The sequence below is a fragment of the Photinus pyralis genome, unplaced genomic scaffold, assembly GCF_008802855.1.
Source record: "Photinus pyralis isolate 1611_PpyrPB1 unplaced genomic scaffold, Ppyr1.3 Ppyr1.4_LG6, whole genome shotgun sequence".
NCBI classification, from domain to species: domain Eukaryota; kingdom Metazoa; phylum Arthropoda; class Insecta; order Coleoptera; family Lampyridae; genus Photinus; species Photinus pyralis.
Window position 1 is genome coordinate 37,426,615 of NW_022170663.1, and position 25,303 is coordinate 37,451,917.

A 25,303-nucleotide genomic window follows, 5' to 3' on the forward strand; every position below is an offset into this window, starting at 1 on the left:
TAATTAACAAAATATTTTGTAAAAGTTTAAGCAGTAGTTAACAAAGATAGTAAATGCATATACACAAGGTTGGTTACGCTCAAGGTTAAAAGCAAGTTTTTGGGGACAATGGGTCAGGTAGGAGCAGGTACCAAGATTCTGAGAAAGGGTGAAATACACAGGACTCATCTTTGGTGCAATAAAGTCTTGTAGGCAAATTTAACTAAAAACAAGATATGTGGAAATTATTGAATCGCCACTCATTTATCGCACATAGATTCTAAACTGAAGAGCTTTGATTAGCGTAATCCCGCTCCTGCAAGATGGGTAGCCCACCCCTGGTTTCGGGGTTGTGAGCCTACAGTTGGATGTCGAAGACAATCACGGAATTAGGTGTCGTAACTCAAATTTGACTACAGTCTTTTTTTATCGCCCCCGTGACTGCTTCATTCACGGAGAAAATTGTTAGTAACAAACATCAAGTCAGTACATACATCAAACGAATCGGTAATTTCTACATATTAAAATAAAATGATTAAGACTTACATGAATGTTACTTCAGAGACAAGACCAAGTAATCAACATCAATAAACATAAAGTTTTCTGGCTATGAATGTTCCAAGAGCAAATATTCTGAAGGAACATTTCTTTTCATTTGCGAGTATTTTTAGGTTGAATGTTCCGGATCAAAATATTCCGGGAATGCAAACGCGTGAAAAACTTTTCCGGGATACATATTCTAAGGACGAATATCTCGGAGAAGATTATTGAAAGGACACTTCTCTAGAGCAGAGTTTCTTGTGGTACGGCTTCTGAAGGGGAATATTCAGGGCGAATATATCTTTTCTGCGAGTGAAAATTTCCAGCAGTAAAATCCTGGGTTCAAGTGTTGAATATTCTAAGAATGAATATTCGATGAAAATGGTTTTGAAGGCAAATATCTCGTAGGGCGACTATTGCAGGGGCGAGATTTAAAAAAGAGCAATTTTTAGAAATATACGGACTGTTTCAGAGTAAGCGTCATTTTTTAACCACACTATTTATATTTCAAAATGCACGATGGTCATATCAGATTTTCATTTGAATGAATTATTTCAAAATGGCGACTTCCAACTTTTGTTTTTTATGGAAAGCCACCATTTTTTCGTAAAATCTTAAAAACAATATTTTGGCGAGATAGTCTTTCGTTTTTCTTTCGTATTTTTTTCCATATCAAAAAGCAAACTAACTCCTTAATCTAGTAGCGCATGAATGTTTTACAATCGATGTTATTTTTGTCCAAATATCAAGTAGCTGTGGACACAAAAGAGGCATTAAACTTTATTTTGTAATTAGTCCTAGTCTGAAACAGGCTGGTTCTTCTGGGGATGAGTCAACGGACGAATACTCATCATTAATCATTATTGAAAGGCGGCGAAGGGGGGGGGCGGTATTTTCTAAACCCCCATTTTTCGGGGCAAAAATCTCGACGCAAGTATTTCTAAGACTAATATATCATAGGGGGGGAGTAAATATTTAGAACTTTAGAAACGCTTCGAGGGCGCAAAATGCGAGGGTTTTTGTAGATGAATATTCGAGGAGCGAATAGTTGGGGAGGTGAATATTCCAAAAATCGAAATAATCGGCTTCCTATTTTGCGAAAGAAACTTATGGTTGGAATTTAGGGGTGAAAATTAATCACTTGCGGTTACTGCTAGGATGTATTTTAAAGTAGAGGAATGTATACAGTATGTTCTACACAAGGGGTCCGAGGCTATAGCGACTTTAGTTATGTATGATTTAAACCTTATATTATGCTCGTCGGGCGTAAATGCCGGCCCCAGAACAGCTGATGCCGGTCTACTATCGTATGTTTTTCATATTAAACCATACGATTGTAAACCGCCATCAAGTGTGCTGTGACCGGCATTCTCTCCTGGCGAGCATAATATGTTATTAAATGGACAGTATTATCTACACCTAGTAAAAAAACAAATTCACCTTTATTTACATATTATGATGCCACTGGCATTTTTTAAACATTGATTGATAATTTGTTTGCGAATTTTAAGTAGTTGTCATTGGTCTAAATTTTTAGTAGGGTTACTTTACAAAATTTTTGTAAAAATATAAAAACATATTTTTCCAGCAAGACGGTGCCCATGCCCATAACGACAATATTAGTACAAATTGTTTGAACGAAATGATTGAGCAGAACAAGTTGTTTTGCCACCTGTATGTTATCAAAAAAAAGGCAGCCTTCCACGAGATCTTGAGTGCTGAGATCTCAAGCCTTCGAACGAACGGACGTACGTAACTCACGCCTTTGGCTGTACTTTTAATGATAAACATGCTAAAAACAAGTGTACACGTGCTGAATAATGTTGTGTATATGTAAACACTGGTGATTCACAACGGTGAGTGATCGTACTATGAACTCTTAAACAAAATAATTATTGAATTTTGAGAATTTATTCAAACATTGAATCACTCCATCACTCCAGGACATTGTTCAAGCGGACTGACTACTCGTAGCTGTAGGGTTTGGTAATCACACATTCAACAAAATCCCAAAGCTGGTTTTTATTTAAAAAAATTCATTTGCATAATTTATGTAATGTTTGTTCTTCTCTGATCCAACACACATTTATTATTGTACCACCTATACTTCCTATCAACAATTAAGAAATGACCTCACTAATAGGTCGGGATTGATAAGTATAATTAAACAGTGATTAGAAGTGCAATTAAGCAACCCGACCAAAACACAAAAACCGATTGTGGAAGCATCCCGAGGCGTTCCACAAATTATTTCGATTAGCCACTTAAACAACAATCTGCATTGCTATTAGACGAGTTCAAATCTACTCATATAAATATTCAATAATTTCCGGAATAAGTATTTAATTGTTCTACATTGAACCTTGAATAATGCAAGGTCATTTTCTTCGTTTGAATTAATTTGACGTCATAAATATAATTGCGGTTCCGAAATATCAATTAAAAGATCTTTTGATCAAATACAGTGTGTTCTGTTAGCACTTACTTAGAAATTTGAATTGAAAAGACCGTCTATTCGTTTATCGATTTGTCTATTGGCACCACTATCTCCGAAGGGTGTCAATAGCAACCGTTAATTATAACAAGAAGTCCATGGTCCATGAGTAATATTGTTAACGTTGCTGGAAGTGGATTTGCTGATGCTGATCTCCAAGTCTATAGAACATGTGATGAAATCATTAAATATCTTGCTGTAAACTTTTATAATGAAATTGTCTTCAATCCAGATGCAATGATGTCAAAATTTGATGTCCACTCAAATGTTTTCAAAATTGTTACCAAAAGATTATTTTGCTCACTTTCGTCTTATCCGTTCTTCTTCTTATGTATGTGTTTTCAATTTGCTTTATTTAATGTTTTGTTTATTGTAAATTTTATGTGGTGGAAATTTCAAAATCAATTGCTACCACTGTCAGAGCCATCCAACCTAGAGATCATGATCGATACTCGATACCAAGACTCAATACCTTTGAATATGGGGCCTATTAAATTAGGTGAAGTCTAAACAGCCCAAAAATCGCTATGCGAATAACGAGGACAACTAAAAATATTTGAGTCAAATTGTGCCAAAGTAGTACAGACGCAGCCATTTCGATTATTAATTTCCAAGTTGCTATTTTTAACTAAAAAAATATTAAGATTACGCAAACCGTTTGTTTTACTTTGAAAGTAAATCGAGCATGTTTGAGTGGGACACAATTTAGAAGAATACAAGTTTAATAATAACAAAACGAAGTTATAAAATGTATGAATGGCCATATAATTAAATTAATTCAATGCAAAAGGTAATTCGGACACGAATAAAACAAATTGAGTTAGATGATATGCGAAATGTAGTGCAATTTGAAAATTTTGTGGAAATGAAGAGGTACAGTCTACTTCAATATATTACTATGGAAATTACTACTAGTATCAAATACAACCACTGAACTATAATTATTATTAATTATTATATATTATTAATTATAGGTACCTATAATTATAATTATTAATTATAGTTCAGTAAATACAACCAACAGTAGACACCAATAGTGACTAACATCTTGTACAGGGTTTTTCAATATATTTTGACTCTCACTTATTTTCATTAATTTTGGGAACACAAAAAATTTTAAATAAAAGTTTTAGTTATTTTAGAGATAAATTGCTCCATTTTATATTGTTGGGACTCGATGGTAGTAGATGGTAGTTAAAAAACAACAATAAGTCGTAAGTAAGTTTTCTATTGGCGATCAATTTCGACGATTATTATTGTCATCTTCAGGCCATGCTACAAGTTATATAATGAGTTTTTAAAAATTAATTTTACAGTTAAATTACCGTCATGTAGTTATAAAAATTTTGTAAACATTTTTAAAAAAACAAAATTTTTATAACCACATGACGGTAATTTAACTGTCAAATTAATTTTTGAGATTTTTATTCAGTCTGGGGGGAGGGGGTAGTTTAAAAAATAAGTCATTTGGACTCGTTATGCTTTTAAAGAAGCGTTTTTTTTTGTTTTTTTTTGATATCTCTCTTTTAGCCATTGTTCTGTTTCAAAGGCCCACGCTGTATATAAAACAAAGTCGTGCATGTTACACCACTTATAACTAAAGAACGGCTGGACCGAATTTCATGATTTTTGCCTTCATGGATTCGTCTCCGACCCGAATGGCGGAATAACTATTAAAATATCCAAAGAATAACAAAAAATTTAAAGAAAATTATTATAAAAGTGATTATGATTAATGAGAACAACCGTCAAATCAAATCTTACCAAAAATGAAAAACTATCAAATTAAAAAGTGACAGGTATATGTTATTCGCTATTTCGATTAAATGTAAAGCACGTGGTAGGTAAAATGAGCAATCAACGCTTGCCGCTTAAAAATAGGTAATACTTCAAAGTATTTAAGGTGTAGACATTATAAATACCATATATAAATAAAAGTGAAAAAGGCTTATCTGTCTGTCTGTCCCTTATGTCTGTCTAAACTGATCATCCGATTGGGATGAAAACTTTGGGAAATGGTTGGACATCCGACACGTGCTCGCGAAATTTTCTGAGTTCCCACGGGAACGGACACAGGACAAAACAGGATTTTACAGTCAAAAAGAGACTGGACATTAAAAACGTAGGGTTTTTGGAGGTTAATAAGATGTACTCCGAAAGAACTTCCCGAAAGTTAACCACAGGAAAGGGAAAAGACGGGATTTTCCAAAGGTGGTAAGGGCGCCGGAACTGCTACTTATTGATAAAAATAGGAGCCCAAGCATAATTAAAATACTATAAAGGTTATATATGAATAATACGTTTCAGCCTATTGCGCGAGTGTGTACGGGGCGGTTTAACCCCCCCCCCCCCCGCTTCGAAAGATTCGGTTGCTGATGGCTGGACGTGGGCGATTGCACCGTGTTAAAGTCTTGGGTTGGCCGAATTCGTTGCGAAATGTGGTAGGGGGGAGGGGGAGTGGGGAAATGTTCTCTTGTAGCGTGGTGGAGTGGGCGAGAGGAAGTGTCTTGGTAGAGATCTGGGGGTGGCGATTTTCGTGTGGCCTTTCTACGATTGTGTTCTGGTCATAGGTCACAGGATCAAGTATGCGTTTATGCCTGCGTTGGAGATTACTCGATATTATGGTCCTTCCATTTTCGCTGGAATTCTCTAATTCTCTCGTTGCGAGGTCTCGGAATCTCCATTACATCGTCCCTTGCTTGGAACTGCACCCATGTTGATCCGAAGTTCGCGTACCTGGATCGGCAGCGGTGCTGGTTGCGGTGGACTGTACGGATCCGTTCCTCGCGTTTTTCATCTTGACCGATGGGCTTGAGTTGAGTTCATATCCTAGCAGGGCGTTGCTCGGCATCGTTCCCGTGGCGGCGTTTTTTCTCGTCCGGAGGGTGAAGAGGATGACGCGGAGCTTCTTGTCCCACATCTGTCGAGGTGTATGCGCAACCCCTTCTTGATTTCCTGGTTCCGCCTCTCCAGTGGGTTGGCTTAGGGGGGAAGATGGGTGTCGTCCAGTGGTAACACCCCCAGTGTCGGAGTGCGGCATCCCAGGTAAAGGAGGTGGCGACGGTGGTGATGATTTGTTTCGCTTCCGGTGCTGGGCCGGTGGAGGTGGTTACAGTGCGCCTTCTTCTTCCGTGCTGTGAGTTTTAATAGTAATCGTAGGTTGTGGTGTTTGGGCGCCACTTGACTGTTGACCGGGTCCAGGCTGTCGGTTAGAGCTGGTGGTGGTCCAGTATTGTATAGTACACTCCGCCTACTGAGTAAAGGTAACACGTAGTAGGAGTTGAGTGAATCCATTCAACGCTTTAGTCCGAAAGTAAAGTTTGGTCCTTTAGTCTATGCTACTCTAATCGATCAATTTCTAATAAGTTGTCAGTACACTTGGAAGTTTCATATCAAACAAGCAGCATTAGGTCATCAAACTTATTAGAATAGTCCTTGCGGTCAACATCAAAATGGGTAAATTAGCTATTGTCTTTTAATTAAGATGGTGCTTATTGATATGGAAATATGCACTAGCTCGAACTTCACATAGAAAAATAACTATTTGATTGCACAATTGTTTGGATACCAAAATGACGTCAAAGAAAATAGAACGGGCCCAGGAAATTAGCTACTGATATGAAGCACAAATATCGTCACCATGCAAAGTCCTTAGTGCTTCATTGTGCTTCACGCCAGAAACCGGCCACACCTACGGTTCGGTAGATAGCCTCGAAGTCGGGTACTGGAAGTTAGCCACAGCAGTTCTTGTTATTGAAGTCGTGATGGGTGAGAATACTTAGCGCTTGTGCAAAACAAAAAAACAAAAACAAAAATAAAATATCCATAAAAGAAAAATAGAATTTTTTTGGCACCATTCCTTTTACAGTTTACACTTTTACAGCTATACAGCACTGTTGGGACCACGAAAATTTTTACACCAAAAATTGACACCAGAAGGCAAAAAAAGTTGAGAAACGCTGTACTAAGTTTATGGCAACGTATAATGTTCGCATAATTCACTATACAGGGTGTCTTAAATTGAGTAGGATAACATGTTTTTTTGTTATTATTATAAGTACTTACAGATTCGGTTAAATGGCAAAGTTGTGTAGTTTTTGTGCTAATGGATATTCCAATGTGATGTTTTGAAAAAAATTAATCGTTTCGTAGATAATTCAGAAAAAGTAAAAATCGCCATTTTTAAAAAGTTCATATATTTTAGTAACAAAGAGAGCTATCGAAAAAAGTTTCAAATAAAAGTTGCAAGATTCGATGGGATAAATAATAATTCCATAGCCGTGTCGATGGTGACTATGCGAGACAATAAACAATTTGGTTTCAATCATAATCAGCCATGGAATTATTTTCATAAAAATACATTGTAAACTTCGAGGCAAAATGTAAGGTTGATTCCCAAAGGAAATACTCAGTGTTTAGTATAAGTGGATTTTGTATTTTTTTCTCTATCGAGTGACGTAAAAATCCAATATGGCGTCCATTTCAAATAAGGAAACAAGGAAATCGCCATTTTCAAAAAATTTTTTTCTACGTTCATTGAATTTATCCTATTCAATCTTGCAACTTTTATTTGAAAGTTTTTTCGATCGCTCTCTTTGTTACTAAAATATTTGAACTTTTTAAAAATGGCGATTTTCACTTTTCCAATTATCTACGAAACGTATTATTTTTTTCAAAAATATCGATCAGCATCAAAAACTACACAACTTTGCCAATTTAACCAAATCTGTATGTATAAAAATATCAAAGATAGACATGCTATCTTCCACAATTTAAGACACCCTGTATACGTTAGCGTCCCAACTTCAACTCCCGGGATTTCGCCCGCGGAAAAATTCAGCTGTTTTATTTATTTTCCCCGATTTCGAATCACCTTACCTACATAAAAAAACCCGGTTTGTTCGGGAACTAACATGATTAGCATGAACAACAATTTCCATGGAAATTATTAACGATCCTCGAGATCGTTTGTAATTTTGTATTGCTGTCTGTCTGTCCGTCTGTCTGTCCGTGTGCACGATAACTTTGTGTAGAAACGTCCGATCGCTTTGAAAATTGATACACATGTTCTTCAGGATATAAGAAAGGTCGCTATTGTTTTTCGGCTAGACTATCGGGCCAAAAAGTTACGGCCCAAACCTCCAAAAAAGGGTTCCTTTTATAATTCTTGTTACAAAGAACATATGAATGTCCGGTTTTTTGTGTTACTAAATATTCCTTAAACCTCAAGTAACCATGCAGATAAAAAAAATTGCGCATGCGCAACCCAAGTTTTGTATTTGCGCACGCGCAATTTCAAATTTTTTATTTGTGAAGATATTTTTTTAAATGAAATCCTTTAGATTTAGATAGGCACCTCAAATAAAAGTAAAACTAATGCCGATTTAAAAATTTGTTTTAAAGCTATGCAGATCTGATGGAACAGAATCAATCCCTTAAGGTGTGTTGTAAAAATATTTGCGAAAATCTCGAGGATCGTTCGGTATTCAGTTCTATCGGATTTTTATTCTCTGAAAATCTGTGCATAATGTGTACAGTGAGCGGCTAAAATATGGAACAAATTTATTTGAAAAGAAAGTGTTGGGCTAAATGCTCACCCACGTCTATAATAATTTTTTCTTGTGCATTTTTGCACTAAAAAGAAAATATACAGGGTGAGTCAAAAAATTTAGGATGTACCTAAAATTGAACTGTCGTTTTTTTTTACTTTTGCTCCGAAAGAATTAAAGATAGGTAAAGGATGTGCTACATGAATTATGCGTAGAATTTGACACAAAATTCAAAAATGTATTTGTAAAGATACTGTTCCATTTAAAAAATCAACTTTAATATTTTAACGCACCCTGTATATTTTCTCTTTAGTGCAAAAAAAATGCAAAAATGAAAAATTGTCATAGAGCTGTACGAGCATTTTTTTAAATCCACACCTGATTTTGAAATGAATTTATTCCATATTTAACCGCCGCATGTTGTTAAGTTGAACGCCTTTGGGTTCACAGTACAAGCAGGAAGTGTGACATAGAAAATAAGCATATTATTTTCGGTATTTTCGGACAATAAACGAGTGAATTTGGTTTCAATCACAATCGGCTTTGGAATTATTGTCAGGAAATACACTAACTTCAAACCAGAAATTCAAGATTAATTTCCAAATAAAATAATAAGTATTTGGTATCGCCGATTTTGAAATTTTTTATTCTATCGAGTGACAACATCAAAATCCAAAGAAATGAGATAGTTGATGTGATTTACTCTACAACCCACAAGTCATAAAAATTTTATTTTAGCACAGAAAGCTGAGAAAAAATCACAGGGTTGGTTAAATTTTGATATGAAAATAAATGAACATCGGTGCATTTTCGAAAATGACATTTTTCGGTTTTTTTGGCCATAACTTTGGTATTTGTAGGGTTACAAGAAATTATATATAATAATCAGCATAAAATTCTGCATAACTTTGCCCATTTAACCGACTTTGTATCTCTTTACGGTTTACGGTATACCTACTATAGTGGACGTGAAAAAAACTCACCCTGTATGTATGCTGCAGCTACTCAGTTAGGGAGAAAGAATGGCTTTTCGGTAAACAAGTATAAATTGTCCACAACTCTTGTACAGATAAAGCGCATTTTTCGTTGAGACCTTTAATTATAATACAATGAGAGATTAAATTAATTTTTAAACCCCCCCCCTCAGGCCCCGTCGCTCACTGATCTCGAAAAAGAGTCGCACGGGAAAGTGATAGTTTGTACAAACCAATTTATTTCGATTAGACCTTTCATTAGAATACCGAAAAGAACCGTTTTCTACCTACTGGTGCCCTTCTTTCTGTCCTCTGATCAAAGTACGGGGTGGAGGGGGAGGGGGGTGGAACTAGTTTTAGCATTCATGATACTCTAGTGAAAGGTTTCAACAAAAGGAATTAATTTCTACCAACCATAACCCCCCCCCCCCCCCCCCCAATGCGCTTTATCAGAGTGTGCACAATTTATACTTGTTTATTATTGTCCACATCAATTCATCAAAATCAATACACGGTAATAACTCTACAGGGTAATTACTGGTTTTGAGGTTATATACCTCTCAGTAGGTAGGTGTGGCTGGGTTCCAGTGTGAAGCACAAAGGAATACTAGCGAAGCACTAAGGATTCTGCCAGATCAAGACATTTGTGCTTCATTAATGAAAAAGTTGTGGCTAACTTCCGACCTCTAACTTTGAGGTTTTCTATCTCCTGAGCCGTTGGTGTGGCCGGTTTTTTGCTGTGAAGCACAATGAAGTACTAAGGACTTTGCATGGTGACGTCCTTTGTGCTTCATATCGGTGGGTAGCTTCCTGGACCTTTTAGATACACCACATCCAAATTGCGAGTGCACTCCAAGATCTAGATCGTGTAAGTCTAAAACCAGAACCACTTGGGAAAAAAGGTCCTAGCGTAGATCCCTGTGACGCACCACAAATTGCGTAAGAGCGACTAATTTATCTGTTTAAATTTGTTGAAATTAAAGTATGGGAATGCTTCATGCGGGATGTTTTGCAAAATTAAACTGATTATGTGTGATCATTTTCTCGTCAATCAAGTGGACAAGCTGTGTATTGCGAAAACTGGTTCTCATACCAGTCGACAACATACAAATTGCATCCTTTAACCTCGATGGGCACTCAGCAATGGTGAAAATCGAGTTTAATCACATTATTCCGCTTTGTCGTTACGTTATCATCACGTATGGTTTGTGGAAATTCATACAAAACGTTCGGATATGCACATTACACGCAAAAATACGATAACCACTTTAAACTGGAGATACCTACGCAAACAGAACTTTTCTAAATAGTGTCAGTTTCTGACGTATTTTTCACCTGAAAAAACAATACTGATACCGTGCAGAGCGGTGGCTCTCTGTATCTCAGTTAATGACGATTCGTTCGCCATTAAGAGTTGTATAAAGTACACAGCACGTGAACTATCTCTCTAAAAGTCAAACTCTGGGGGAAGTCGACAGCATTTGCAAATATCACCACAAAGAAATCAGTATTACTCGGTCTCGGTATTCACCTGTAACGGGCCACTCACTGTGTATGGTGCGGTCTTGTACTACTCGTTTATTCAGGTGCATTCATTATTTATAATTTTTTCATTTGTAATTACCGACATTGAACTTTTTTTTTAAATTTTTTTAAAAACTTTTACCTACTGTGTGAATATTGGCGGCGGTGTTTTTAGTTTATACCGTGCAGCGGTGGTTGTCCTTTTTATTTTTTTAACAAGTAAGTACTTTTGATATTTATTTATTTAAAGACGTTATCAAATTAACTTTCATTAATTAGAAAGTAACTTTACCTTGCGATTTATATTTGATAACATCGCAACAATTAATGTTGTATAAAATTTGTTCACGCTCGGTTGTGTTGTAAGATTTATCTTGTGGAATTTTTTTTGTAATTCATAAAATTCCTTGTACGCACTTGCTGTTGCAATTTGCAAACCTTATTGCACTCCTTTGTTTATCTATCGCAACAGACTAATCGCTGTCGGAGGAATTTTTGGATGGTGAATTAAACCTTAATGCCGCGGATTTAGATACTGTCGCGCTACTATTTTTGCTGGGGCTCAATATTCGAAATCGTTAGCTAACGTTATTTAGATTATAACAGAAAATTTTCCTTAATGAGCTTCTCTCGCAATTAAAACAAAGGAATGTTTCACCAAAATTTCTACCGACGAATTTCAATCACGTTACGTAAGTGCGCTTTTAGCAACTTATCCAAAAAAAATCGCATAGTCATTGTAAAAAAAGCGCACTAATTATTAATTATCACCGAGGTTGTGATTGTTTACGAATAATATCTGCTTTTAAAGCATGTAATGTTTTATTGTTATACACAATACGTTCTTCGATTGTAATTGAAATTAATTTTATATGATAAGAACGTATATAATGTCACGGTTACATCACATCAATATTAACTTACACCTATTAATTTGTTACATAATCGAACTCTTGTAAATTAAAATCTCCAAGTTGTTAAAAACGGATAAGCATCAAAGAAAAATTATAAGACGATTTGGCCCTCATTACGGCTCCGTCCCCCGATTGAACGACTAATGAAAATTTCGTTAATTGCCACAGCTTAATTTAATAGCCACAATATAAATGCAAATGCACAATTGTACATCAATTCGCGTTGGAAAACGTTCAATATCTTTTTATTGGCTTCCGTGACTGCGAAGCTCCCAAGCGACGGACTGTTAGCCGCTCCCGAAACGTGGGCATTTCTTCGGGACGATGTTATGCAACTTGAGGAAATTAAGTCGGTGGCATGCGAAATATCTCAAGGAAAATTGCAGTAAAATGTCGGCACTCAGCAGGGCCAAGCCAAAGTAGGGAGTGGTAGCGGTGTGAAGAAAAAAGTTCACAACTTTTTGGTATTTCTGACGTCTTTACTCGAGACTTGTTCCCTTTGTCTTTTCCGTTTTATTCTACCACTTTGACTGACCGAGCGCTCCGGTTGCCGAAGTAGTCACTTACTTTTCAACTTAAAAAAAAAATGCTAAGTGAGAGCTTGGGGATTTCCGAAAGATTTTGTTTTGCTTTTGGAACGACACTTGATTTTAGAAAATGGACAATTGTTTAATTATACTCGTATATCGCTTTTTAAAAACAAATTAGACTTGTTTTTGGTTTCAGTATTTTTCCAGTGGAATTTTTTTGCAATTTCAACCTTAGAATTTGTCTCTCATTAAATCAACAATCGTACAGTAATTACACATTCCTACAGTACATTTTTGATTCATTTGCATGAATGTATCTTGTTTCTTCTTCCATTGAACCTTCCAAGCTGTAACACCGATTTCGATTAGATATTGCGCTAGGGGGTAAGGGAGAAGAACCAACATATCAGAACGTTTATAAGAATTACCCAATTCCTTCGAAAAAATCAAGCTAACTTACCAAAGAGGGAAGGGGGGCTCTTCTGTTCTCGCAAAAATCTTAAATTTGTTTAACTTGCGTAACGTTCCCCAACGAGTCTCTGTTGCTCCTGCAGTTCGACCATTAACTTCTGCCGAATCCTTGACACACCTTATCTACAGTGTGCTCCAAGAAGTCGTAGCCGTACGGGTACGCCTAAAAGATTATTGTCATTTTAAAATGTGTGCTTCTTCCGAAAATACATCAGTAGGTCGAGCTGTAGGTTGATTTTCGCCCAGGGTGGTCAAAAAATTGCAAAATAGGAATCATTAAGATCCACGGCGTAAAATGAACTGCTGATTAGATTGTGTAACAAAGTCGTAGTCGATACAATGTAAGAAAAAGACGGAAGCCTGCATTCTATCACGCTTTCACTACCGAAGTCTTATGGCGTTTTTGTACGAAAATCGCGATCGCGTGCATTTACCTCAGAACGTAGGAAAAACCAAATTGGATAAGAAAAAATTATATAAGGAACATTGTAGATGACTAAACTTCACACGCAAAGCACCGCGACGGTATACTCAAATTTTCCTTAGACGTCGTCACTATGTACACAGCATCTTTGCAATCAATTGAAAAGAATAGGTAAGTAGTCATATGGACAGTGCTTCATTGTAAATTGTGAGATTGGCGCAATGTAAACGACAATTTCGATTGACAGGTAACCTGAAAACAGAAAAAATCCTTTGAAAAATGTAATTCCAATGTTTATTGTGGTTTGAAATGATTTTTTTTTAATTTTGTTAATACGTTGGCATCACAATATTCTCCAAAACAACAGTCGTTCGCGCAAACTAAAGATAATTCGGGTATATATCTCTTCTACCGTTTATGAATAACAAGGATTTTAACGAGTGAGTGCATTTTCGTGTTGATATCTGCACTACCTTTCAATAATTATTATTTGTAGATGGTTTAAGATTCTTAAGTTTTTTGTACAAAATTACATCCTTTATAATATGTGGAAAAAATAATCGCATGATTTTTCCAACGTTTACGAATGTGTAATCGATTCAAAACCAGCTTTGAAATCGAGAATATGTCGATCAAAATCACTAGTGGACTGCGAACATCAAAGAACTCACTTAAGTCGTGCATTGATAGATATTGTGGAGAAACATACACATATTTAAATAGAAGACATATATCGTCGCAGACTTTTTGTGAGCAATTTACTCTTCAACCATTTATTTTGTATAATTTTTTTCGGTTTGTCTAGCGTTTTGCATCAAATGCGCGCGATACTGATTTCCGTAAGAAAACACCAGTCCATACGCCCTTCTTATTTTACGGATTTAGCGAAATATTAAATTACATCCAGATAAGAACAAAAATTATCTAGAATCTTGTATTACATTAAGGAAACGTGTCTTGTCGTTTTCCTTACGAAATTGGTGAGAAAATGAAGATTTTGCTCTACCAACTTAGACAATAAGTGAGAAAGACAGCAAGATAAAAAATGTAGATCCCGAGGTAGATCCGATGCTTTAATGCAACGTGAGTGTATTTCTTCCAGAAAAATTGAAACACTTACTTCGAAGCTTTTGGAAACAAGCAAAATTTTGTCTGCCTTTCAAAACAACAAATAACGTTTTTATACGGTGTACACACTATATAATATACAGGGTGTACCATCCCCGGATACTATTTTCCTTTACCATAAAAGATATCAAGAAAATGTAGGAGCAATATTGTGCACAATTACTACGAGAGATTAATTAATTAATTAATAATTTGACCCTCGATTTGACCATTTTTCGAATTTTTTTTAGAGAAATTAAATTGCGCCGCCGCCGCAAAGTTTTGGGTTGAGACACAGATTAAGATCTCAAATATTAAGCAAAAGTATATGATCCTACTGCTAGAACAACTCTTATGAAACGTTTTGCTAACTTTTAAAGAGATTTAAAAATTCACAGATTTCGAAAACCATGAAATGATAATGGTATAACGCCATATGTGAAACACAAATAACTCTTATTCGTTCAGATCACAGATTTAACGTCAAGCTTCTGAATAACTTTCATAACATGTTCGTAATATCTACTATTAAAGGATATGTGCGATAATTTTAGATTGGAATTAACAAAACAATTACGCACTATTAAGTATGTACCGTATCGACAGTATCCGCGACTTTTCCTGAATCTACCGATTGCAGTCGAGTACGGGACAATCATCACTTGTTGCGACACCATTGACTTTTGGTTTTGAGCGAAAGTCGTAATTTTTCTACCCATATACGAACATAAACATTTCCAATGTTCAAAGTTTAAGATTTTTGTTGGAACAGAAGAACCCTCTTTAGTAATTTAATTTTGTCTATGTTTAATCCCATGTCGTCTAAACAGAGCGTAATTTTCGTTAGGATTGATTTTATCAAAGGAGAGGAGCAATTCTTACAATATATAATTTATACAGAGTATTTTTTAATAGATCCGTGGTTAAAAAGCTTCTTAACGGTAACAGTCAACATACAGAGTCGCTTTCCTAATAATTATACGTATGTGCAAGTGATATCTGTGCTGGTCACTGCAATTTTTTTCATTTCAGGTTTGTCCGGTTTTTTTTTAAATAGAAAGTGATTAATTAAAGACATTGTTGCTAGTATTTTTAAACGTAGGTTTTTATCGTATATTCAAAAATAAATAATATACAGGGTTTGCTATTTAAAAAAATGTTTGGGGTTATTATACCGGGTGTATATTTTAAAACCGAACATAGGCAAATTAACATGGGAATAACGTTTTGTTCAGATCGTTGCTCCCACTTAGAGCTTAGAGGGTTTAGAATGACACCAATCAAAAGAAGATTTTTTCTCTAACGAATTAGTTTATTTTCACTTGTATTTCTCATTTTTATTTTTATTTTATCAAAAATTCGGCAATAAATCCAATTAGCAAAATCATGTTAAGCTATGGAAATTTCCTAAAGAATTGAAATAGGTTTTCACACATACGGAATGGAACGCTCATTAAAATGCACCGAAAACAAATATCGCGTACTAGAGTAAATATTTCCGCTGTAGACGTTGTTTATTATAAATACTTTTCCCTCACTGAACCGCATTTTACAAAAAAATTAATGCCAGTTGTCATAAATTGATATTGATTTCGACGTTTGAATCTGCTTTTTGATTTTGGTAAGTGGATTTATTGCCGAATTTTTTATAAAATAGTGAGTAATGCACCTGAAAATGAACTAATTCGTATATCATTAGACGAGGAAAAAAATCTTCTTTCGATTGGTGTCATTATAAACCCTCTAAGGTAGCATGGGGAGCAATCGGGAGCAACTATCTACAAAAATCCCTTTTCCCATGTTAATTCCTATGTTCGGTTTGGGAATATTCACCCAGTCCAAAAAGTGCAAAAAAATTGCGATTATGGTCAAATTCTTTGCTTTTTACTCTAAAATTCTAATATAATTTGAAGAAAATCGGCTCATAGATAACGGAGATATGTAACCGTTCAGGGACTTTCGGTGCACTGTATACAGAGTGAAAATGTTGTCTGGAATACTGAATATATCTTCAAAATAACACTTTTTTAAAAGAAGCTGTTTATGGTATCCAAAATTACTCGTATAAACAGTTTGCTACCAATCTACGTACCTATTTTAAGTTTGTGGTCAGTGGCGTGCTTCTGCATGGTGGCGGATTTTCACCTGGGAAAAATGGGAGAAGGCGTGTCGAGACGGCAAAGTTAAGACGCCGTGGTGGAGGAACTGAGGCGTATCGACTATCGGTTTTTTGCGTTGACATCGTAGTTCGACGGCGTTTCTGAAGCGTCGACTCGCCCCCCCCCCTTCCTCCCCCCAATTGATCAAATCGGTTCGGAGTTGAATGGATGATTCTTGGTGCAAAGAACATGACATGGGAAGCATGCTCACTCATCAGCTGCACAACATTTACATTCATTTACAAATCTGGTTAAAAAAACAGTAAAAGAACGCGCCTGGAGTAGAGGCAACCAAAACTACTCTACGGCAGAGATGAACTTGAAGCGGAGGTGCGAGAAGGTTAGCACTGTCATTGGAAGCACTAACGACCCGTGTCCACCGTTAGTGCTTCGTTAGTGTCTTTTAGTGCTTCATATTTCGCAACTACGCACAATGCCGTTTCACAAGTACAGGGACCCTCCGATTTGAAAGCACTAACGACATGGTCCGTGTCGATTGTTAGTGCTTGCTTAGTGCTTCGTATTTTGCTTGAGCGCAGAAAATCGTTTCGGAGATATAGGTAGGGGTCTGATGAAGTGCTGATTATATTTTTTGAAAGCACTAACCAAAACGGTGTCGACTGGCTCCGTTAGCGGCATATAGTGATCCATACCTTACATAAGCGATCAACGCATTAGCAGTCCAGAAACAACATTTATTTTGTAATTCGTAGTCGTCGCGGTACAAACATAAAATTGAATTCTACAGCAAAAACAAGAAAACTGCGTCCATGGAATAAGAGAGAAAGGGGAAAGGGAAAGAGGCACAAAAGATATATAGTTTTGGACACTCTGGAGTTGTATAGAAGGAGACCAGAGGAACAAGGAAAAGAAATAGGAGGAGTGAAATAGTATGGGGGGTATTAAAAAAGCAATAACGTGGAAACAAATAATTGAAGAGGAGAGAAAAATGAAAAGAGTGGTGAAACAGAGAGTGTACAGGAGAGAGAAATGATGGCGAAGGAAGAGAGGAGGTTAAAGGAGATTAGATAACCAGAGAGGTGATGGAGCAGCATTTAAAAAGGTCAAAGAGAGAGGAAGCGACAGGGAGAGAGAAATACGAAATAAGGCCACAGATAGGGGCAAGGAAACGATGCGGAATCTAGTAAATATGATATGGAAAGAAGACGAATTACCTGAAGAATGGAAGAACAGGGTAATAGTGCCGATTTTCAAAAGGGGTGATAAAGATTGTGTGGAAAATTATAGGGGAATCACGATAATGACGAATCTATGCAATGGTACCGAATGAAAAATTAGAAAGTGAAATGGAAGAGAAAAGGATGTTGGAGGAAACAAATGGGTTTCACAAAAGGAAAGGAACGATCGGCTGTATATACAGGGTGGCCCAACGAAAACGAATAAAAAATAGGTTTTGAAACAAACGCAAAACGCGCCGATTTTGATTGGAAGGGCACCATCTTTTACTTTAAAATTTACACCTCTGCTGTCAACCCTCCAAGCAGGGTTGCCACCCCTTCGATAATTTAAATTGAACGTTGGGTCGAGTGACATATCATTGGAAAGGGCTCTTCATTTCCCACACGCCTATGGTTTTGTTTTCAAATTTGAGCGACTCTACATAATAGTAGATATGGAAAAAGTAAGACAGGGCCCAAGTGGAGGGGTAGTAGTGATACGAAGAAAGATATGTTCCCTAGCATACGCGGTCGGCGTAGTGATCATGGCAACAGAGGTAGAACAAATGAAGGGGTGTTGGGAAGAATGGGGAGGTATTGGGAAAACGAAAGGGGTGGAGTTAATTATAGAAAATTTCAACATATGAGATTTGGGGGGAGGGGGGGGGGAGAAAAAAAGAGATGAAAATGTAGGGAGCTACCAAATGCCAAAAGGTACAATGGGGCACATGCACAAATCAGAGGCCTATTGAAAACAGGTATAAATTGTGCACAACTCTTGTGCAGATAAAGCTCATTTTTTTTAACCGAAATAGCTTTTGTTTTGACATCACCAATGGATATATTTCTTGCAGACGTCTTAATCGCCCTTTGTGAGTACCCTATTCCGACAATCCGTTCTTAAGGTATAAGGGAATATTCCCGATCACGATAAGAGGTCGAGGTGGAGGGCTATGGTTGATAGAAATTAATTCCTTTCGTTGAGATCTTTCATTAGAGTACCATGAAGGATAAAACTAGTTCCGCCCCCCCCCCCCCTCCCCCTCCACCCCGTACTTTGATAAGAGGGTGAAGGACGGCTCCGTCGCTCTCTGATCTCGAAAAAGAGTCGCACGGGAAAGTTATAGTTTGTATAAACCAATTTATTTCCATGAGACCTTTCATTAGAATACCATGAAGGGTAGAAAATGTGCCCCCCCCCTTTCCTAAAGTGTAACTTGGCACCACTAAAGGCATGCGTATGCAAAATCTGAGACCAATTGGTTGTCGTATGCACGTTTCTTCAAGATATAGGCTACCTACTGCAAAAAAATTCCAGGACTTTAGGACCAGTAGAAGTGGGTCCGGACAGACGGACGGACGGACGGGCGGACAAAACGCAAACAAGAGCACCACATTTTTTTTAATTCTTAAAAAATGCGCTAAAAAATGGCCATGAGAGACGTGTGAGCGCAGAGGGGTTAAGAACGACTTCAGAACGAGAAATACCTGGCTTATGTACGAAACGGAGATGTGGGGGTGGAAGAATAATAAAAAAAGCTGTTAGTGCTAAACGAAAAAGCACCAAATTATACATTAGAGGATGAAACAAAAATGGAGAAGATAAGGATAGCGTCGGGATTACAGGCGGTAAGGTTCAAGTGAAAGAGAAAGCGAATTAGAAAAGAATGCTTGACAACGAGGATGAACGAAAAAAGAATGCGGAAAGAATAGAAATGGATATGTCGAAAGCAGGAGAGGAATAGGAGAAAGGATGTCAAATGAGCTGAAAAAAGGGACATTGATGCACAAGTTCAACAACAGAGGGCGAAGAGTGCACGAGAAAGCAGTAGTCACAGGAACTAATAAGGGCCTGGTTACCAAAACACTTATACGGTGGAACAAAGAGTATTGAAACAATGGCGAGATTCAGATGCGGGAATGAGGAGAGAGGGAAGAAGAAATGGAAACAAGAAGAAGAAAGAAAATGTAAAATCTGTGGAGTTACCAGAAGGTGGAAAGGACAAGGCGAAGCAGGAGTGATCTGTTGGAAGAGGAGAGGAGAGATGAGAAGTGGATGGTCCATAATAAAGAAAAGAAGAGAAAAAACGCATTTTAGTGTTATTTTGTTGCAATACAAAATGTAAAAACTTGATTGATTGTTGACTAACAAGCCACAAACATTATCATACAGGAGGATCTGAATCGGCTAAAGTGAGTGAAGTGATATCGAAAGGGCCGTTGAATTTTGAACGGTTTGCGGGAAATGGAAGTCAATTTGTGCTTTATGGATAATTCGTCGCTGCTTCCCATCCCATGCACCGTTTTGTATGTATAGTACTTCAATGCGACTATTCCGGTCTTCGGTTTATCCCATACTTTTTTGGATTTTGGTAAGACTCGCTGCCTGGATGGGCTAGAACTAAATTTTGCATGTTCCAACGTCGTGTAACTAAAATGTTATTATGTTAGCCACATTTTGAATCATTCTGCTTCTTCTGTCGCATTTTAAAGCAATAAAATCGTGTACTAGTCATTTTTTTAAGCGAAATCTGGGAACGTGTTTTAAATGATGCTCCCAAATGAGGGCAAAACGACCTCTTATCATTGCCACATCGTTCCTACACGTATTCTCTCCGTCTCCATGACGTTAACATGTTAAAAACATCTTGTTTGCTACAAAATTTACTTAATTACCTACGTCTTTAAATAAATATTAAACGTTGTTAATGTCAAAAGGAGTTTTACAAACAGAGTGTACCGATAATGCTTCACCTTCAAACTGTCACCCCCGTATGTTATACATTGCAGTATACCCGATAACGCAAACTGCGCTGAAAATGACGTGTACTTACCTGTGATAAAAAAAATTGTTTTCAAAAATTGGTCATGCAGTCGTAAAGTACGTACGATAAACCAGTGATAACATGAAGCGTTGCATGTACGGTTATTAATGGTGCAGAATTTTGCTAATTGGCCTCTAATTAAATTTTATGGAGCGAACTCCATTAATTTATTTTGATTTCCACCGTTAATCTTGTAATAGGATTATTCAAACAACCCGATCCACAAACATATTCTAAATTCCTTATCTTGCATCTGGACAAATTTACGACAGGCACATTTTCCGCATTGTGCTGGGACGAATTGCCTAGATCAATATGTGCCCAGAAGATTTGCGCTAATTTACGCCTCGAAAATGGGCGCTAATTCACTGCAAACAAATCCATTATAAAACGTTTCGATTCCGACACTCATTAGAAAACCAAGTATGGTCTCTTAAGTAGGTAAAAACAATTACTGAATTATGTATGAGGTATCAATTTACCTGATAGTTTCGAACGCATGTCGAAATCGGTGCGCCTGCGATGAATTTCTAAGTTTTTTCTTAGGCAGTAACCCGAATTTCCTCCTTTTTCGCCGAGGGATCACTTACGTCTGGCAAGAGAAGGTGTGGGTGGCAAAGAGCGAAATTACTTGTAATTCACATTTCGTACGGTCGTATTTCATTTTGATTTATGTGTAATTACCGTCGATGTTTCGTAATTTACTGCCATTTCATGAAGAATCGATAAAGTTGTAAATATTATGTAAATCTTTATTATCCTTCAGGTACAGTGAATGAGCAGGCATGCTCGTAATTCATTTTCGAGTACTTTGTGCCAGTTGGTCAAAAGCACAAGCGTAAAACCTTCTCTCGCATTATCTGCATTAACACACCGGAAGCTCAAATAATTTTCCGTAGGAGCGCAAAAGCAAGTTTGACAGTGAATTTTGAAAGATGGTTGAGGATTTGAATTAGGAACAAACTGGGCTTCATGTTTCTCGAAATTTAGTAGATAACGTTTTGTTTAATCAATGGAATAATTTACCAATGTTCCGCAGTGTTGTAATGTCAATTTTCCCCTTGCACACTTAGGATTTTAATGGTGGATTTATAAATCATGATCATTGGTTCACTAATCTCAGGATGGTTTCGTTGGTTAGCAACGCGCAATAAACCTTTGTTTCTATTGGTTATTTGTTAATGATTGTAGAAACCCACCACAACAGTTAGCAAAAGCACTAATTAATCGTCTTTAAACTTTTTACCGGTTGCCGTTAAATCCAGAATCTTATCATCGCCCCGTATAAACAAGAGAGGTGGCCAAATTTAGTTGGTAAACTAATCATAACTAAACACTCCAAGTATAAACAAAATGAAACGTTCTGTATCGAGAAAAAAATTAATTTTCTGTAGTTAGCAAAATTAAAGTAAAATTTGTAAAATGGTCCAGTAGGCCCTGACTTTATTTGGATAATCTCTTGTTTTGGTTAGTGTAGCGAATATACCAGCAATTCCGATAGATATCCAGTCGGCAATCTTTGCGAGAAGTATGACGTGTTTTGTTCGAGAATCTTCTAGAATGCTCGAGAGCGTTCGAGAACTTTCGAGAAAGAAGGACGTTTGCTATGTAAGCAAATCGAATTGCGTTTCAGACAGTTCCAATTTCAACGCCGACGTAATAAATGGTTCGCGCTGTTATAAATTGTGTCATATTTAGGAACATCCATTATAATCCAAAAAACAACTGGGACACGTAATGTAAAACCATAGCATCTTGCGAATGAGACCACAGGTGCCCTGAATAATAGTACAGAATGTCAACCGGGGCACTTGAGCCATATAAAACAAGTTAGAAGGAAGATAATCACACATTTCTGAGTCAATTTCCTCTAAAATCGGGTGGCAATCATGGATTATCCAGAAGAAAACATTTTCAAATAAATTTTGTCCTGTACCGTGCGTCCTATGTTTGTGAAACTTTTAATACTATCAACAGAATCAATCTAGCTACGTTTGTTTCTGAGATACAGAGTGAAAACGAAAAGTTTTACGTTCTTGGATGTAATCATAATCTACATTGCCTAATTTAGATATTTTACGTACAATCCAGTGGCGTAGTAAAAAAATTTAAGATTTGAGAGAGATTTGATTTGGTATTTTTTTAAATGTAACACCCTGTACATGTTAACGTCAATTTTTTTGCATTATTTTTCTTGATTACATTGATGTACGACGAACTATATTTTTATAAATTTTAAGCATGAGTCAAAAATAAAAACCCTATTGTTTGCGGTTGCGAAACATCATTGTAATCAAAAAATGACGTTAACATATACAAGGTTTTGCATTTAAAAAATACCAACTTTGGATCAAATCTCAGAAACGGTGGTGCAAAAATTTTTTACTACGCCACTGAATTCTAAGTAAAAATATGTAAAATAGGCAGTTTTTGCCTTTTTTTCTATCTTACATAGGTAGACATCACAGTCTCAACAAAAATAGGACAAACGGTACAATAAAAAAATACGAGAATTGCCAAGATATGAGTACTACAACACAAGAACGGATTTAAAAAAAATTGTAGTCTTTTCTCTAAAGTTGAGAGAAAAATTGTTGCTGATTAACCGAGAAAAAAATCATTTTATTTGTCACTCAGTTGTAAACGTTGATTAACAAGACAAAACGCAAACGGGTAAACGTCATGTTTTAACGCTACTGACTTGTAAAACTGACGGCTGACCTGTAAAAATTTTACAAGTTAGTAATGTAGTAATTTCATTGGCCAGAATTAATGCTAAGTGTCTGTTACATGGATAACATGATATTTTAGACATTTCTTCAAGATCAATTTAAGAATTAATTATTTACGTTTACTATTGTTTATAAATGAGTAACAAATAAAATATTTGGGCATGTAAAATTTAAAAAATATTAATTTTTCAAACAAAAACAGTAAAGGCAAAAAACTATTTTGAATTAAATAAAGTTTGTGTCTAAATTAGAACGAAAAAAAGTTATTAAGTAATTGCGAACTTTTCTCAAGAAAGGAACGCTAGCAGATTATTTGTTGATATTTAACACGCAACTATCAAACAATAAAAAAAACTTTCCGCTACACTAGTGGATATAATACTTCCATTGACGTCCCCTTGAAATGATAATTCTATTTGGCAGATCTACTACTGTAGAAAACAAGATGTCGCCAAATGAATTGTGCGAATCATATACGGATTTAGGAAGTTATAATTCTAACCTAATTTTTTTAAATAAAGAATTTTAATATAAGAGTACATTAAATTCTCTTTCCAAACACATATGATATTAAAAAAAAATTAAAAAAATTCGAAATGATTAAAAAAAATTTTTAATTCAAAGAAATGTTAAAATAATTTAAAATGTCTAAAAATGATTTCAAAAAAATTTTTGAATTATTTTTAATTTTTTGTGTGTTTAGCATGAAGTATTTTTCAAATTTACCATAAAAGGTACCGAAAAAATTATCGCCGACATGTTTCTAAAATATTTTTGATCACCAGGGACGTGCTGCAGTATTCCATGGTGTATCAAACTTGAATTTGCACACCCCATATTCTGTTACTGATCTAGAAAGTACTTATTTTTTTATGTAACATGTTACATCCCATTTCTGCTTGATTTTGGAACATTTTCGCAACGCTGATTAAAAAACAATCAAACACTGCCGACACTGTACTGTTAATTGTGAGAATTGAACATCTATTGTTTCATCATGGCACACTTGGGTTCGGAAAACAACGTTATTTTACAAATTGGCTTTTCGACTTGGTTTTATCCTGAAATTTTCTTATGGAATGAGTGGTTTTCTTTGTATCAGTGGAAAATTTGTAGTTTTGGCTACCCAGAGGTATAATATGTTTAGGGGGGTGCCATTTAAAATTATTAAAAAATATGACAAAAATGTTATTTTTTTGATAAAGTACCTAAAAATGTGACCGTGGAAGAGGTCTTAACCTGTGCATCAGTTCAAAAATTACCGCCTGCGCGATTTGGTTTCCCTAAAAAAATTTCGAAAAACGCCACTGGAATTACAGTACGCCCCTGGTGATCAAAAATATTTTAGAAATATGGCGACAGTAATTGTGTACAATTTTGATATCTTTTATGGTAAAGGAATTATTCTCCGAGGAGTCTTAGGTGCTACACCCTGTATAGAGTAGGAGTTTTCACATTCGGTACGAAAATCGCTTAGTTGTTGTTGTTTGTGGGGCTTTTGAACAGATAATAACCTGGGGGGAGGTACCCCACAGATCACATTATATCTCTGAATACCATAAAATCATTATGTGATTTAATTACTTACCTTTGTGCTAATCATCAAGTTTGGAGCTAAAACACTGAAAACAATAGCGTTCATTTTCCTTTCGAAACATGCGCTCAAAATCAAACAAATCGGATAGTTAACTCCTGAATGCGGTTACCTGTGCCCCAGTGGTCGATCCCAAGACGTATTCTACACGTTTTTCATAACCATGGAGCTCGAAAAAATGGGCCAGTCATTAGCAATAAACATTTATTTAGGCAACCATCCCTAAAGGTGCCTTTAGTGCGACGGAGACTTGGGTATTATGTTATTGGTTAATTTGAAGAGTGGGGTGTTTTTTGTTTAGCAAATGGG

General features: G+C 36.2%; 1 protein-coding gene and 1 long non-coding RNA gene across 2 annotated transcripts in view; one reads left to right on the top strand and one right to left on the bottom strand.

Annotated features, from left to right (window-relative positions):
- Nucleotides 1-10,937: 10,937 nt before the first annotated feature.
- Nucleotides 10,938-25,303, top strand: part of LOC116174933 (UNC93-like protein) — a 67,066-nt gene continuing 52,700 nt past the window's right edge. The window contains exon 1 of the mRNA XM_031492973.1: nt 10,938-11,279. The gene's annotated coding sequence lies outside the window, so the exon portion shown is untranslated. The remainder of the gene's footprint in view (nt 11,280-25,303) is intronic.
- On the bottom strand, nt 19,925-21,300 carry LOC116174935. The gene is made up of 3 exons (XR_004146198.1): nt 21,151-21,300; nt 20,678-21,036; nt 19,925-20,274 (listed from the first exon to the last, which is right to left on the bottom strand). It is a non-coding gene; the product is annotated as an uncharacterized LOC116174935 (long non-coding RNA).